This window comes from Pelobates fuscus, chromosome 12 (assembly GCF_036172605.1).
Source record: "Pelobates fuscus isolate aPelFus1 chromosome 12, aPelFus1.pri, whole genome shotgun sequence".
NCBI classification, from domain to species: Eukaryota; Metazoa; Chordata; class Amphibia; order Anura; family Pelobatidae; genus Pelobates; species Pelobates fuscus.
The window spans coordinates 50,408,968-50,423,921 of record NC_086328.1 but is presented as its reverse complement, the minus strand read 5'-3'; the positions used below and the strand labels follow the sequence as shown (position 1 = coordinate 50,423,921).

Here is a 14,954-nt window from a genome sequence, read left to right as displayed (position 1 = left end):
CAGATGTTGCTGAACTACAACTCCCATGATTCCCTGGCTATCTTTTTAATTGAATGAATCATGGGAGTTGTAGTTCAGCAACATCTGGGGGGCCGCAGGTTGGACAGCCCTGCACTAAACCAAAGCCAAAATTGAGCGAGGATAGGGGAAAGGGTCCTGCTCCCAAATCCACAATCAGCTGTAGTGCCATGGCTTCTGAGAGTTGGAATACATCTTCCCCAGCCATGTGCAGTGCTGCCAACTTCGCCACCTCTGCAGGCACCACCACCTAGTAGCATTCAGCTTCAGGATAGTGGGATTAGCAGCATATCTGTTACTTCTGAATTCAACACCAAGGAGGCAACAGTTTTTAAAAAATATATTTTTTTTTTGTGCTGTAAAAAGGGGCTAATGTATAGTCAAATACCCATGCACTTTTTCCTTTTCATTTTTAAACTGTCAGCAGCTTAACCCCTTAGTGACCAGACCGCTTTTTAATTTTCTTACCGTTTGGGACCAGGGCTATGTTTACATTTCTGCACTGTTTGTGTTTAGCTGTAATTTTCCTTTTACTCATTTACTGTACCCACACATATTAAATACCATTTTTCTCACCATTAAATGGTATTTCTAAAGATACCTTTATTTTCATCACATCATATAATTTACTATAACAAAAAGATGAAAAATTTAAAAAAAACACACCTTTTCTAACGTTGACTCCGAAAATCTGTTATGCACCTACAACCGCCAAAAAACACCCATGCTAAATAGTTTCTAAATTTTGTCCTGAGTTTAGAAATACAAAATGGTAACATGTTCTTAGCTTTTATTGGAAAGTTATAGGGCAATAAGTACAAGTAGCACTTTGCTATTGCCAAACCATGTTTTTTCAAAATTAACGCAAGTAACACTGATATCTGTCAGGAATCCCTGAATAACCCTTCACATGTATATATTTTTTAAAAGAAGACAACCTAAGGTATTACGCTTGGGGAGTTTTGACTCTCTTCATGCAACCATTTTACCACCAATCTATGCCAAATTAAAAAAAATAAAAATAATAATTGGTGATTTTTTTGACACGCAATTTAAGAATACATGTACGGAGAACTTTAAGGGTTACTGCCAAATAACACACCAATATGTGTTCAGGAACATGTCCTGAGTACAGTGATACCACCCATGTTTAGGTGTGTTGGGTTCTCTGGGGGCTAAAATACCTTATTTGGAGGGTGCGCATTCCAGTTTTCCAACTTGGAATTTTCACAGCTGGTCATCATGCACCCATGTCCTATTTGGGACATTTTTGAAGCCGGCCAATGTAATTTACTTCCATCAAACATAACGAGGGGGGGGAACCTTCAGCGTTTGGGTAGGTGTCGTCCCTGCCCAATGGGTCTGTACGGTCCCGTGTCCCCATCAGGGCCAAGTCAATATCGTCAGTCGCTGTGTGTGGTCGTTCAGTGTATGATGTGCGCTGCATTGTGGTCAGTCCCTGTCACCTCTACTCGACTTCTCGGACTGTGTTCCTACTGATGTCTACTCAGTCTGTGAGAAGTGTCTGGAAGTCGGGTTTCGTCGTAGTCAGTATCCAGTGTGTCCACGTCGTCATGTATGACTGTTCTCTCCCCTCTGCGTGTGAGATAAGCTCCTCCAGCGTCCTGAGCTCCTCCATGCGCTTAAACCAGGCAGATACAGGTGGCGGGGTCTTTTGTTTCCAGTATAGTGGAATTAGGCTCTTGGCCGTGTTTAGTATCCTGATCGTTAGGGATTTTTTTATAGGTTGAGCTACGGGTGGAAGTGTGGTGCAGGAGGAAGGTTGCTGGGTCCAGTCGGTGTGGAGTGTCGGAAAACTTCGTGAGAATCGCGTGGATCGCTGCCCAGAAGGGTTGGATCAAGGGGCATGTCCACCAAATGTGGAAGAAAGTGCCCAGAGCTTTCTCACATCTCCAACAGTTGTTGGTGGTGGTTGGGTCATAGGAGTGGGTGACCTGGGGTGTGCGGTACCAGCGGGATAGTACTTTATATGCCGTTTCCTGTATGCCACTGGATGTTGCACAGTGAAGGGAAAGGGTACAGATCTTTTACCATTGGGTCGGCGAGAGTGTGGTCCCCAGGTCCGTTTCCCATTTACTCATATAGCTCGGTGGGGGAAGTCTCTTTGCTTCCATGAGGAGGCCATAGAGCGTGGATAGCCCCCTGGCCAGTGGGTTTGGGTCGTAGCATAGCGTTTCAAAGTCCGTGAGTGGCCTGTGAGCGTGGACGTCCTTGGTGATGATTAGTAAGTAGGCTAGTAGTTGCCTGTATTTGAACTGTGTCATGAACGTCGGTCTCTCCGCGGGCATCAGGGACTCAAGAATCCGTATCGTGCCGTTGGCGGTGGCGTGGCAGAGTCTAGGTAGCGAATTCCCTAGTATTTGTTGGAACGGGCCTGCGTCTAGTCCAGGTGGGAAGGCGTCATTGTGTGTCAGGGGGAGGAGTGGGGAAATGGGTGTGGTGAGGGAGGAGGGTGTCCCCACTTTATGCCAAACCATTAAGGTCACTCTAATTAGTGGGTGTGGGTTGGCCAGCTGTCTGCCCTGGTGGTGATCTAGCCACGGTAGGAGCCCTATCGGTCTGGTTATCTGATCTGACTCTATTTCCTTCCACAGCTTGTGGACCCCTGATTTGGACCATTCCACTACCCTCTGGAGGTGGGTTGCTTTGTAGTAGACCTGGAAGTCTGGGAGGGCCAGGCCCCCTTTCCGTTTTGGTAGCGTGAGTGTGTCGTGTTTGACCCGTGCCTGCAGGTTGTGCCATGCAAATCTGAGTGCCATGGAGCGCAGTGTTGAGAAATATGCCTCGGGTATGTGGATTGGGAGTGTCTGGAACATGTAGAGCAACCTGGGTAGGATGTTCATCTTCAGTACTCCAATGCGGCCAAACCAGGAGAGATGGACTTTGGTCCATTCCTCCAGGTCTCTGCGCACTGTGGTCAAGAGGGGTTGAAAGTTAGTGGCGTAGATTTGTGTCAGGTCTCTCGGTATGGTGGTGCCTAAGTATTTTATAGTGGTGTCAGACCATTGGAATGGGAGTGTGTGTTTCAGGGCATCTACTCTACTGGGCGGGATCGAGACATTCAGCACTGAAGACTTTGTGAGGTTAATTTTGAAGTTAGAAAGCTGGCCGTAGAGCCGGAACTCTGCCATGATTGCTGGCATTGATATTTCGGGCTGGGTGACATAAAACAGCAGATCATCTGCAAAGGCAGCCACTACATGTCTCGTCCGCCCTATTTGCATCCCTCGAATGTTCGGGTTGTCCCGGACAGAGTTAAGGAAAGGCTCCAGTGCCAATACAAACAGCAGGGGGGACAAAGGGCATCCCTGTCTCGTGCCATTTCGAATGGGGAACGGGTTCGTGAACAACCCGTTCACACATACCCTTGCCGTGGGCTTAGAGTACAGGGCTCTTATCCAACTCATCATATGGGGGCCCAGACCTATTGCCTCTAGTACTGCTAGCATGTAGCCCCAATCTATGCGATCGAAGGCCTTCTCCGCATCTGTGGATAGCAGGAGGAGGCCTTCCTGTCTGTATTGTGCCTTGTGAATTAAGTCGAGTGTTCGGATGGTGTTGTCCCGTGCTTCTCTCTGTGGTGTGAACCCTGCTTGGTCTCTATGTATGAGGTCAGGGAGGTAGGATTGTATTCTGCGGGCTAGGATTTTGGTGAAAAGTTTGAGGTCACAATTTAGTAGGGAGATAGGTCTGTAGCTTGCGCAGAGTTCTGGGTTTTTGCCTTCTTTCGGGATTAGGGAAATGTTGGCCGCTAAAGTCTGCATGGGTAGACTAGTTCCATCCCGTAGGGCGTTAAGGGCAGTCAGGAGGTGTGGGGATAATACGTCTGCAAATTTTTTATAGTATCTGGAGGGTAGGCCGTCAGGGCCCGGGCATTTGCCCAGTTTCGACTCTTTAATGGCCCAGGCCAGCTCGTGTGGTGCGATTGGTTCATCTAGGGCACTCGTGGCTTCTCGGGGGAGGCGTTTGTGTATGCGTGTGTGTAGGTATTGTCTGGTCTCAGGTAGGTCGTCTCCCAGACGCGGTGGCTCCCTGTCGGGGTGTATGGCGTAGAGCCCCGCGTAGTATTCCTGTATAGTCGCTGCCATGTCCCCAGGGAGGTGTTTTAGTTGCCCGTCCTTGTCGCGAATTTTGGGTATGTAAGATTCTGCTCTCTTCTTGGCAATCATACGGGCCAACAAGGCACCGCATTTGTTGGCGTGTGTATGGAAGAAAGCCTTGGAGCTCAGGTGTGCCCTTTGGTAGTTTGTGTTCATGATAGATGCCAGTTCCCTGCACAGTGTCAGTATCCTGGCTCCATCACTTTGGAGTCTTGTTAGTTTGTGCCTGGCCTCCACCACCTGTATGTCTGCGATTATGGTCGCCAGTCTAGCTGCCTTTTCCCTTTTCATGGCTGCGCCTTTGGCTATGAAGTAGCCTCGTATAACGCATTTGTGTGCCTCCCACACACAGAGGGGTGTCACGTCAGGGGTAACGTTGTCTGTGAAGTATGGAGTAAGTTTGGTTCGGGATTCCGTGGTAACTGTCAAGTCGTTGAGTAGGGCTTCGTTCAGCCGCCAGTTGCTGCACGTCGGTTTGTAGAGGGGTGATGTCAGCGTCATGGTGAGTGGTGCGTGGTCTGACCAGGTCGCGGTTCCTATTTTCACTGTCTTAACGTCTGTCAGGTAATAGTGTTGCATGAAAAAATAGTCCAGTCTGGAGTACGTCTTGTTTGGGTTGGAGTAGAAAGTAAAGTCCCTATCGTCAGGATGCGTCGCTCTCCAGCAGTCTATCAGGCGTTGGTCTCTAAGGGTTTTGTTGATGGTGGTCAACACATGTCGGGGTATCGTCGAGGTGCCCGCGGATGTGTCTAGGTTTGGTTGTAGGGCCACATTAAGGTCTCCCCCCAGGATCAGACAACCCTCCGTGAAGTCCATGATGGCTTTCAGTGATTTAGTCATGAAACGGTGTTGAGCAGTGTTAGGAGCATACAGGTTGGCTAGCGTGTACGTACGGTCGGCTATCGTTCCCTTAACGCATATAAATCTTCCCCAGTCATCTTTCAGGGTTGCTGTAGGTGCAAAGTGTAGGGATTTGTGGAGAAGGATGGGCCGTTCCTTTGGATTTCCCTATGGGGTTGTTGCTTAAGTAGCATTGGGCGAACCTTTTGTCAGTCAGTCTAGGGGTCAGACCCTCTTTAAAATGGGTCTCCTGTATGAACACTATGTGGGCTCTTTGGCTGTGGAATTGGCGGAGCGCCTGTGATCGTTTTTAGGGTTGGTTAAGGCCTTTAGCATTAATAGAGATAATGTTGATGTCCGCCCTAGTCAGTGGTTTCGGGGTCTGCATGGCGTAACCCTGGCAGACTTTCCTGTCGGGAGTAGTAGGGGCGAATAGGTGGTGGGCCTGTGGGCTGTGTCACGTCCCAGGTGCTGGGTGGGTTCGGGGGAGGTGCGTCTCAGGGGTGTGGGGAGAGGGTGTTACCTGGACAGGCGGTTCCTGGTGAGGCCCCTTCCCGAGTCCCCTCGCGGACACCGCAGCCGCACTTTTAGTGCCTAGGAATAGGTGCAGAGACAAAATAAACACAAGTCAAACAATAAACAATAATAATATACAGAGTAATGGCTCGGGTGTAGGCAGAGGTGGAGTCGTCCCGTCCGTACTGGCGGTTCGGTCGAGTCCCCTTGCCTTTTTTCCGGACACCCCGGCCAGGTGGGAACGTGGCCTACTTATCACAAAATATCTCTCGGGTGTACTCAGTCCCTCTCTGGGATCCCGGTTCAGAGAGAATAGAAAGAAAAAGACGGGGTGTTTCCTCGCGGGGTCACCTATAGCGGTGACAAAAACTCCCACGTGGAAGGCCCCGCCCAAAGAGTGCTCTAGCCCTCAGGATATCTGTGGTCTTGCGAGTGGGGTGTCTTGAAGTTTGTGTGTGTCATGTGAACCAGGCGTTAGGCCTCATGTGTCGTGTGTGAGTGCGAACTTCGTGGCGTGTCTTGTTAGGTGGAGTGTTGTGTTGCGGCTCTAAGTTCCAGCGGCCAGTGTTTGTGTGGTGGCTGTGTCCCTCACCTGCCTTCCCTTCTCCATCCCAGAGTCTCAGTAACTTCCACATAGGGAGAGGTTAGGCCCTCCGACTAAGACGCGATGTCTCCATTACTAGCGTTCTCAGGATATGCCGGCGGTATCTAGTTTCCATGTCTCAGTGGCCTGTGCCGGGCGGTTTGGCAGAGTCAGTCCCCTTATGGCAGCTCGGCTGGCCAAGGGCTTGTCTTCTGTCGGAGTGATGGTCGGAGCATAACATAGTCTCTTGAGATGTACAGGCCGTTGGGTTGTCTAGCCCCCCGTTCATGCCCGACACCAAAAAGTGAAACAAAAGTGGGAGTCCGGCAGTTCGGTATGGTTAGTGAGGTGCAGTATGGTAGGCCCCATATCAGATAATAGTCTATAAGCAGATACCGTGATCGGTGGGGCTCAGAGTCTCTCAGGTGTTGCGGAACTCAACGTGGGTTGCCGGCTGGTCGTGCCGTCTCCATTCTGGATCTTGTTCTCCTTTGTGGCAGTGGGGCGTCTTGTGCTGGTCTGGGTGGGCCAGTGTAGAAGTCTAGTGGGTCAGGCCATGCCATGTTTAAGGGTGGTAGCTGTAGCTCGACAATGAGATCCCGCAGGTCCTGTTGGTTGCGTACCGGCATGGGACCGCTAGGAGTGATAGCAGTTAGGCCGGTTGGAAAAGTCCACCGGTATCTCACCTTCTGTGCCGTCAGGACTCGAGTGAGGGGTTTCAGAGCCCTGCGGTAGCCCAATGTAGCCGGGCAGAGATCAGGGAATATTTGGATAGGGTGTTCTTCATGGGTGATGGGTTCCGTATTGCGAGCCGCCTGTAGTATGTCTTCTTTGAGGGAGAAAATGGTTAAGCAGCATATTACGTCCCTCGGTGGTGCCCCTTCAGGACCTCTGGGTCTTAGTGCCCTGTGGGCTCAGACAAAATCAAATGGTGTGTCTGCTGGGCGGCCCAGGAGGTCATTAAATAGGGTGGTAAGCGTGTCAGTGAGCCGGGTTGGGGGTTCTTCGCCTTCGGGTAGGCCTCGGATCCGCAGGTTGTTCCTGCGGCCCCTGTTGTCAAGGTCTTTGACGTGGCGAGCCATGGCTTGCAAGTGGGCAGTGTGACCGTGGAGCGTGGACTCTGTGTTAGTGTGGGCAACAGTGAGGTTGTCCTGTTCTGCTTCCAGATGTGCCATGCGGTCCGCCATACCTTGCATGTCTGCTCTCATCAGTTGGAGATCAGCCCGGATCGAGGCATGGAGGGCTGATGTGGCTTGGGTCAGGTCGGTTTTGGTGGGCAATGCTCTCAGCAGGGCCATCCAATCCGCCGGTGGGTGTTCTGGGGCCTCCCCGATCGCCTCACCGCTCTGGGAGTTCGGGCTCATGGATGAGGCCTCGGAGTACAGGAAGGCCTCAGTGGAGGTCTGGGACGATGGATCCGGCTGTGTGGTCATATATTGCCTGACCGACGCCTGGATTGCCGGTGGGCGGGTGCCCGATGGTTTGGGGGTACCCCCAGTCTTTGTGTGGTTCCCCATATTCGCGTTTGGGGCAGCTTTCTAGCGATTTGCAGGGCGAGCACGGAGGAGCTCAGAGATTAGGCAGCCATTCCGTTCTGCTGCTAGGCCACGCCCCCGAAAGCCTGGATTTTGCATGGTTGTCCGTGTCTCTGCTTTTTTTTTCTTTCTTAGATGGAAGACATCCTGACTCAATACAGACCAGACATAGCGGTCTACAATTTTATACAGATTTTATACATAATTGGCACTTGTGTAGTATTACAGCCTATTGCTTCTATATAGCAAGAATTACACTGCGGTACTGAAATATTGTATTTTACATTGGACTTTGCAATAAGACGATACTAATAGACTACCATTAGTGATGTCGCGAACATAAAATTTTCCTTTCGCGAACCGGGTGAACTGCCATAGACTTAAATAGGCAGGCGAATTTTAAAACCCACAGGGACTCTTTCTGGCCACAATAGTGATGGAAAAGTTGTTTCAAGGGGACTAACACCTGGACTGTGGCATGCCAGAGGGGGATCCATGGCAAAACTCCCATGGAAAATTACATAGTTGATGCAGAGTCTGGTTTTAATCCATAAAGGGCATAAATCACCTAACATTCCTAAATAGTTTGGAATAACGTGCTTTAAAACATCAGGTATGATGTTGTATCGATCAGGTAGTGTAAGGGTTACGCCCACTTCCCAGTGACAGACCAAACTCCCCGTTTAACGCACCGCAAACAACCGCAAACAGTCCATTTGCACAACTGCAAACTCCCCATTTGCACAACTGCAAACTCCCCATTTGCAGAAGGTTGGATACCGATCGATGGTTCGATATTCTGAGCCCTCTCTGATTTACTGTACACGACTATTCCATATTCCCACAAATTTTATATAGCATTTTATGTTTGTTTGAGACCACCTTAAAAATATTGGATATCGCTAAAAATCATGATCACTATATACTTTCTCTACAAACCTCTAAAACGAACCAAACTACTCATCCATCCGCTATACCACTTTATCCCACCTAGAATTAGTGCCCAGTTAAAATACTTGACTCTTACTTACCCACACTCAGTCATGCCACACACATTTCACCACTACTCTCACTGAATCCCTCTGACTACGGCTAAATTCATCTTCTACATCAGAACACTACTCCTAAGATTGGGTTGTATCCATGTCTCGGGTCTTTCATTTAGAATAGGGGCAGCTTCGGTCTCCTTCAACACTGACACTCCAGTGCATATTATTAAAAGATTGGGCAGATGGAAATCCTCAGTCTACAACCGATATATTCCTCATCCCGAGAAAGAAATGAGGAAAGCTTTTAAAAGTTTGGCTTTGTAAATTTGATGCAATGAGTGTGTTTTTCTTTAATACCTTTTCACCCTCTTTGCATGAACCCGATTTACATATGTTACTAATATGTTTCTGAACCTATATATTATGTTATTCACTCACTCACTCACTCTCTGGGCTGGCCTAAGACATCATGCTGCCTAGGTCCAAATGACTATGGGGGATAATGTATAATAGACACAGGCTACTGGCTATGGGGGGATAATGTATAATAAACACAGGTTACTGGCTATGGGGGGGGGATAACGTATAATAAACACAGGTTACTAGCTATGGGAGGGATAATGTATAATAAACGCAGGTTACTGGCTATGGGAGGGATAATGTATAATAAACACAGGTTACTGGCTATGGGGGATAATGTATAATAAACACCAAAAAACAAACAAAAAAACAAAACAGCTGCTTCAGAATTAATCTGAATGGTATGCTGTCTAGGAGGTGGGAGGGTCAGGGAGGGAGGGTCTGCTGCTGATTGGCTGGAATGTGTCTGCTGACTGTGAGGTACAGGGTCAAAGTTTACTCAATGATGACGAATAGGGGGCGGACCGAACATCGCATATGTTCGCCATCCGTGGCGAATGTGAACATGCGATGTTCGCCAGTAACTATTCGCCAGCAAACCGTTCGGGACATCACTAACTGCCATTTTTTTCTACACCTTTATTCTGCTTTCATGAAGACTGTTGCATTTTGTTATTGATTTATTTTCAATAATATTTATTTATTTATTTGGTTTATTGTTAGTAGACAGCACCTTCAGACTGCTGTTTTCATTTGTTTCTTGTTTATATTTTAGTTTTTCTCTTTTTCTGTATTCTTTTATTTCTATCTTTATTTCCATTTTTATTTTTGATGTATTTATTTATTTTAAATGTTTTTCCCTCTTCTCACTCCTGGCATTCTTACGGTATATTAACCTTACTTTAGGTAATTGGTATTTTTTTTAGCTTTGGATGGGGCCTCATTAGGCCAGTTGAGGCTACTATTAGTTTGAAATTGGCAGTTTAATAATATTTTGTTTATTATTTTTATTAGCTTTTCCCATTTTTTTTCTCCTCACATTTTGTATAGCTAGTTATTCCATTTTTATATTCATTTTTTATTTTGTCTAAGTTATCATTCATTTGTTGTGAGTATTCCACAAATTCTCTATTTAGTTTCTGTTTTTCACAAAAAAAAAAGCCCCTGTTGTCCTGAAAAAAAATATATATAACTTGTATGGGAACAGTAAATGAGAGAGAGGAAAATTACAGCTAAACACAAACACCACAAAAGTGTTAAAACAGCTCTGGTCCTTACCGTACAACATGGCCAAAGAGTTCGGTCCTGAAGAGGTTAAGCTAAAGTTGTTTTGGTGCTTAGAGTATCATTTTAAGTCTTCTCCTACAATGTGATATTTTAGAGTAATATGACCCATTCAGTTTAAAAAATCTCACCTACACTACAAATTATTGAACTATACCTTTTTATCCTTGGAATTATATATCCTCTAGACATATGAGATTTAAGAAGACTTATTTATTAATGGACTAGACAACTGAGAAAGTAATTTTTTTAAATATCTTCTTTGTGGTAATATTTTTCTCTTGCTGTGTATACAACTTTAAAGTGCTTAACTATCACTATTTTTCAAGGGGATCTGTACAATGTTATATCATTTCTGTTTCGAGAGGTTATACTATTGAGATTATTATATATTGGTTGTAATGTTTAATGGCAAATTGGGTTTGTATTTGTGATAGAGTAGTTGTAATTCTTTTTTAATTATGTAATTCCTGATGTAATTCTTTTTGGAACAATATCCACAATACAATATCACAATACAGATATCCTAAGGCAATAATTTACAACTGTTTTATTCATGTTGGCACTTACGTGGATTAGACGGTAACAAAAAGACCTCATCTAGGTAAATAGATGCTTAAAATAGGCAACCAAAGTTGGAATTTTCATGTAAGCAGCTTAAGCATCCTGCTTAGAGTCCCCAATGTAGGTATTGGCTTCAAACTGTGCATGATTTGTTTCAAGCCTGTTACAATATTTCTTGGAAACAATGCATTTTTGTGAAAGGGGAAAACAAAAATAAATGTACACATTTTTGAATTGCATTCTGTTATATTAATTGAGAAAAGGCTATAATGAAGGTAAGTAAGCCACAAGAACAGGTGACAAGCATCAACAAATATGGTTAGTTGAGTGTAATTATTGAAAAAAATATTACATGCAGTATAGCCAGTATACATTAATTTCTAACACTGCAACATATAAACCTATGACATATTCCTCTAGAAAGAGTATATTTAACTTGGCATCCCAGGATCCTACTCGAAGACAAGAATTGCAAAGAAAACTTGTAAGAATTGTACAAAAAATAAACAAACCTACAAACAAAAAAGAACATCGCAACAACCCACCCCCACTTAGTACGCACCAGTAATATGACCAATACTCATGCAGGTAGGCAACATTCGGCACTCCAGGTGCTGTCTACAAAATCTGCTTGATGCTTTGTCAGCATTATCAGTTATAAGAGCATCATGGGAAATGTAGCCCATAACACCTGGAGTGCCGAAGTGGGCCACCTCTGGAACAGAGGGTAACATAATACCAGAACTTTACTAAACATGCCACTGCTTGAAGTTCTTTAGGGGAACTGCATTTAAGCCAACCAATCAGAGTGCTCTGACCGGTAAATGAAGAGACTGAGACGTAAGTCTCTACATTTACCTGTCACAACACTCTGATTGGTTGGATTAAAATCCAACCAATCAGAGTGCTTTGTGTCATTTTACACAGCGTGGGAAAGTTCTTTGGAATTTTCCCACACTGTGTAATGTAACTCCTAACTCTCTGATTGGTTGATTGAAAGCAACCAATCAGTGTTATTATGAGTCAAATTACACAGTATGGGAAAATTCCAAAGAACTTTCCCACGCTGTGTAAAATGACACAGAGCTCTCTGAGTGGTTGGATTTTTATTTAGCCTTTTTTGGGGCTGAAATTTTTTTTTTAGAAAAAAGACATCAATTGACAAGTTTTTTTTTTCCAGGTATTTAGTTCTCTTGTTCCCCCTTCACTATTTTTAGGGTGAGGGGGGTAGGTATTGTTTTTTTTTTGGGTGAGGGGGGTAGACTAGGGGTTTGGAGACCCCTGGTAACCTAGCGCATGTAACATTTTCATTTAGGGCCCCCACCCGCCGCTTAGGGGTGGGGGCTGGGGGAGGACAATATGCCCCCCCACATTTTCATTTAGGGCTCCCACCTGCGGCTCAGGGGTGGGGGCTGGAGGGAGGACAATAAGCCCCCTCACACATTTTAATTTAGGGATCCCACCTGCCGCTCAGGGGTGGGGGCAGGGGGGAGGACAATAGGTCCCCCCATTTTCATTTAGGGCCCCACCTGCCGCTCATAGGTGGGGGCCGGGAGAGGGGCAATAGATCCACCCTTCAGTTTAATAGCTCCCACTCACGCGGCATGGGTGGGGGCTCAGATGGGGGAATACTAGGGCTTTTTTTTTTAACATGCCCCTACTCACGGCATACTGAGTAGAGGCAGAATTTACTTAACCCCTTAAGGACACATGACGTGTGAGACACGTCATGATTCCCTTTTATTCCAGAAGTTTGGTCCTTAAGGGGTTAAACTAAGTAGTCTTTACTTAATATTAGTACATTTGGCTGAAGGGCCTTTTGGTAGATAACTCCCTGATACTGTGGGAATTAGGGAGCTATCTACTAAACGGCAGCAAGATGCAGCCGTGGCACGAATAGGATTGGAGTTTCATTCATTCAAATGTAATTACGATCCGAACAAAGTCCTGAATTGCGTCCTAACACGAATGGAGAAACTGTTCTCATTCTGTTAGGACGAAATTCGGTAGTTTCGCCGACGTTCTGTCAAAGTGACAGGACGTTCGGGAAAAGTAAAATGGAGGCTTTGTGGGAACACGGAGGAAAGGTGAGAACTGTGGGAAAATTGCTTTGACCACCGGAAATGAAGCACACTTTGCTCCTCCGCTGTTCGAAGCTGGTCAAGCGTAGGAAACCTCCATAAGACCACGTAGTCCCTACTTTGTCTTATGTTTTAAAGATAACTAGACCGGAAGATAACAGACTGTAAGAAATGAAGAACAGATCCTGACAGAGGGAGAGAAGAGGAATCGATTAAAGAAAGGTAAGTTCGGCATGACAGTGCCGCTTTAAATTCCCATCAACAACTGCCACCACCATAACATATGTCTATCTTGGTGACTAGCAGTAAAGTGTGCATGCAAAGGGTGAACTTTTTATATTTTCCCGTTGTGGATGATGTAGAAGTATAAGACACGCTAGCAAAGCACACCTTATACTGTCATGTTTCAGCTGTTAATAAATGCATGCAAAGACATGGACGATAACTGTATGGGTTGACATTAATCTTGTTAAACCAAAAATATGGGCCCTGAGGCCTGGAAAGTATCTACTGGCTTGTGGTAATAACCATAATTTACAGCTGATTTTTTTTAGAAACCGCTTAGGAAATGAGACCTTAAGAGCCATGTAATAACACTGTAGAAATACAGTAGAGTCTTGGCCAATATATAATCTTAATATATGACTTGTTCCATGATAGAATTCAAGAATTTAGATATTATTTAGGATTCTATATAGCCAAAACAATACATATGTAATGTTTACTGACTTGAGGCTCACCTATTAAATTAAATAGACTGTGTTTTCCTTGTCTTGAAAAACTGCCAAATGTATACAGTTGATGGGGTAAATCCCTGGACCAATTAGGGAAAGGGTTCATGACTACAGGCCTATGTCATTATACGTCAATCAAATATGTGGCATCTCCTGTGATTGGTAGTAGGGTCAATATTTTCAAATATTCTTATGGACTTTTTTAGGGTTCAGTGGAGAGGGTAACCCTTTTTCCAACAGGGCAGCAGAGCAGGAAAATGATCTCATTAAATCTCACTCACCTACTTCATAATTCCTACACTTCCTCTTCAACGTCATAAACCCCCTTTATTCATTAATGGACAAAGTGATTTAGTGCTCTTATTTCTATTATTTTCACAGGTTTGGCCAGCATTATGGAAAGTGAAGTGAGGCTGCCCTTTTGAGGAAACAAGTCCTGGATTCAATTCAGAAGGTGATCTGGGCAAGACCTCATGGCATTAATGCTAGGGGAACTACCCGATGTCACAGGGAACAGTTGCTGGTAGAGATAACAAAATTATGTTACATGCTGATTGCTTCTTAATAAAATTTGTGGCCAATGCCCTTAGCCTACATCAAGTTTTCTGTTTTATTGGGATGGCGAATTGGATGTACATTAACAGTCAGTCAACAACTCATTCATCAAGGGAATGAATCTTCTCTACACATGCATGCAACTGTTGCAGGCTGATTTAAACTAAAGTGTTTAAAGATTTCACTACATTTAGGGAAGGAATAAAACTGATCCCATATATTAAATTTGACATGGTAGTATGAGTGATATCACTCATACTGTTGACAGAATATTTTACAATTTACAAATAATGAATTATGAAATATATTCAAAAACAATAGATTAATTCATGATAATCATATATAGTAGTTCTCTTCTCATCTCATAAAATCCTGTGCAGAAGTGTTTTCTTTAAACGTTATTTAAATTGTCAAATTTTTACTGTAGAATCCTAAGAAACAAACAAAAAAATCATAGGATACACACCTGCATCTAACACAATCTCATACTTTGCACATTAATTGTGTCCCTTTTTGAGGAAACACAGATATGGTTCAAATACCAGCAGTGAATTTTTACCATGACTTGATCGATTGGGGCATTCTGGTCAGGTATGAGATAGGTACCCATATCTTGCTGACACCTCCTGCAGGCATTCTCTTGCGCTAATGTCTGAGATAGATTATGAGATGTTTTCCCCATTGAGAAGGTGACCATGATAGAATTAAATGTGTTGCCATTTAATTTATTTCCCCACATTAGCATACTGGATTATGTTGGCAGAGAAAGGGTTT

At 44.9% G+C, this 14,954-nt stretch overlaps 1 long non-coding RNA gene across 1 annotated transcript in view; it reads left to right on the top strand.

Moving 5' to 3' along the window:
* Positions 1-14,221, top strand: part of LOC134578587 (uncharacterized) — a 71,728-nt gene extending 57,507 nt beyond the window's left edge. The window contains exon 3 of the long non-coding RNA XR_010086110.1: positions 14,007-14,221. This is a non-coding gene — a long non-coding RNA (uncharacterized LOC134578587). The remainder of the gene's footprint in view (positions 1-14,006) is intronic.
* The last annotated feature ends 733 nt before the right edge of the window (positions 14,222-14,954 follow it).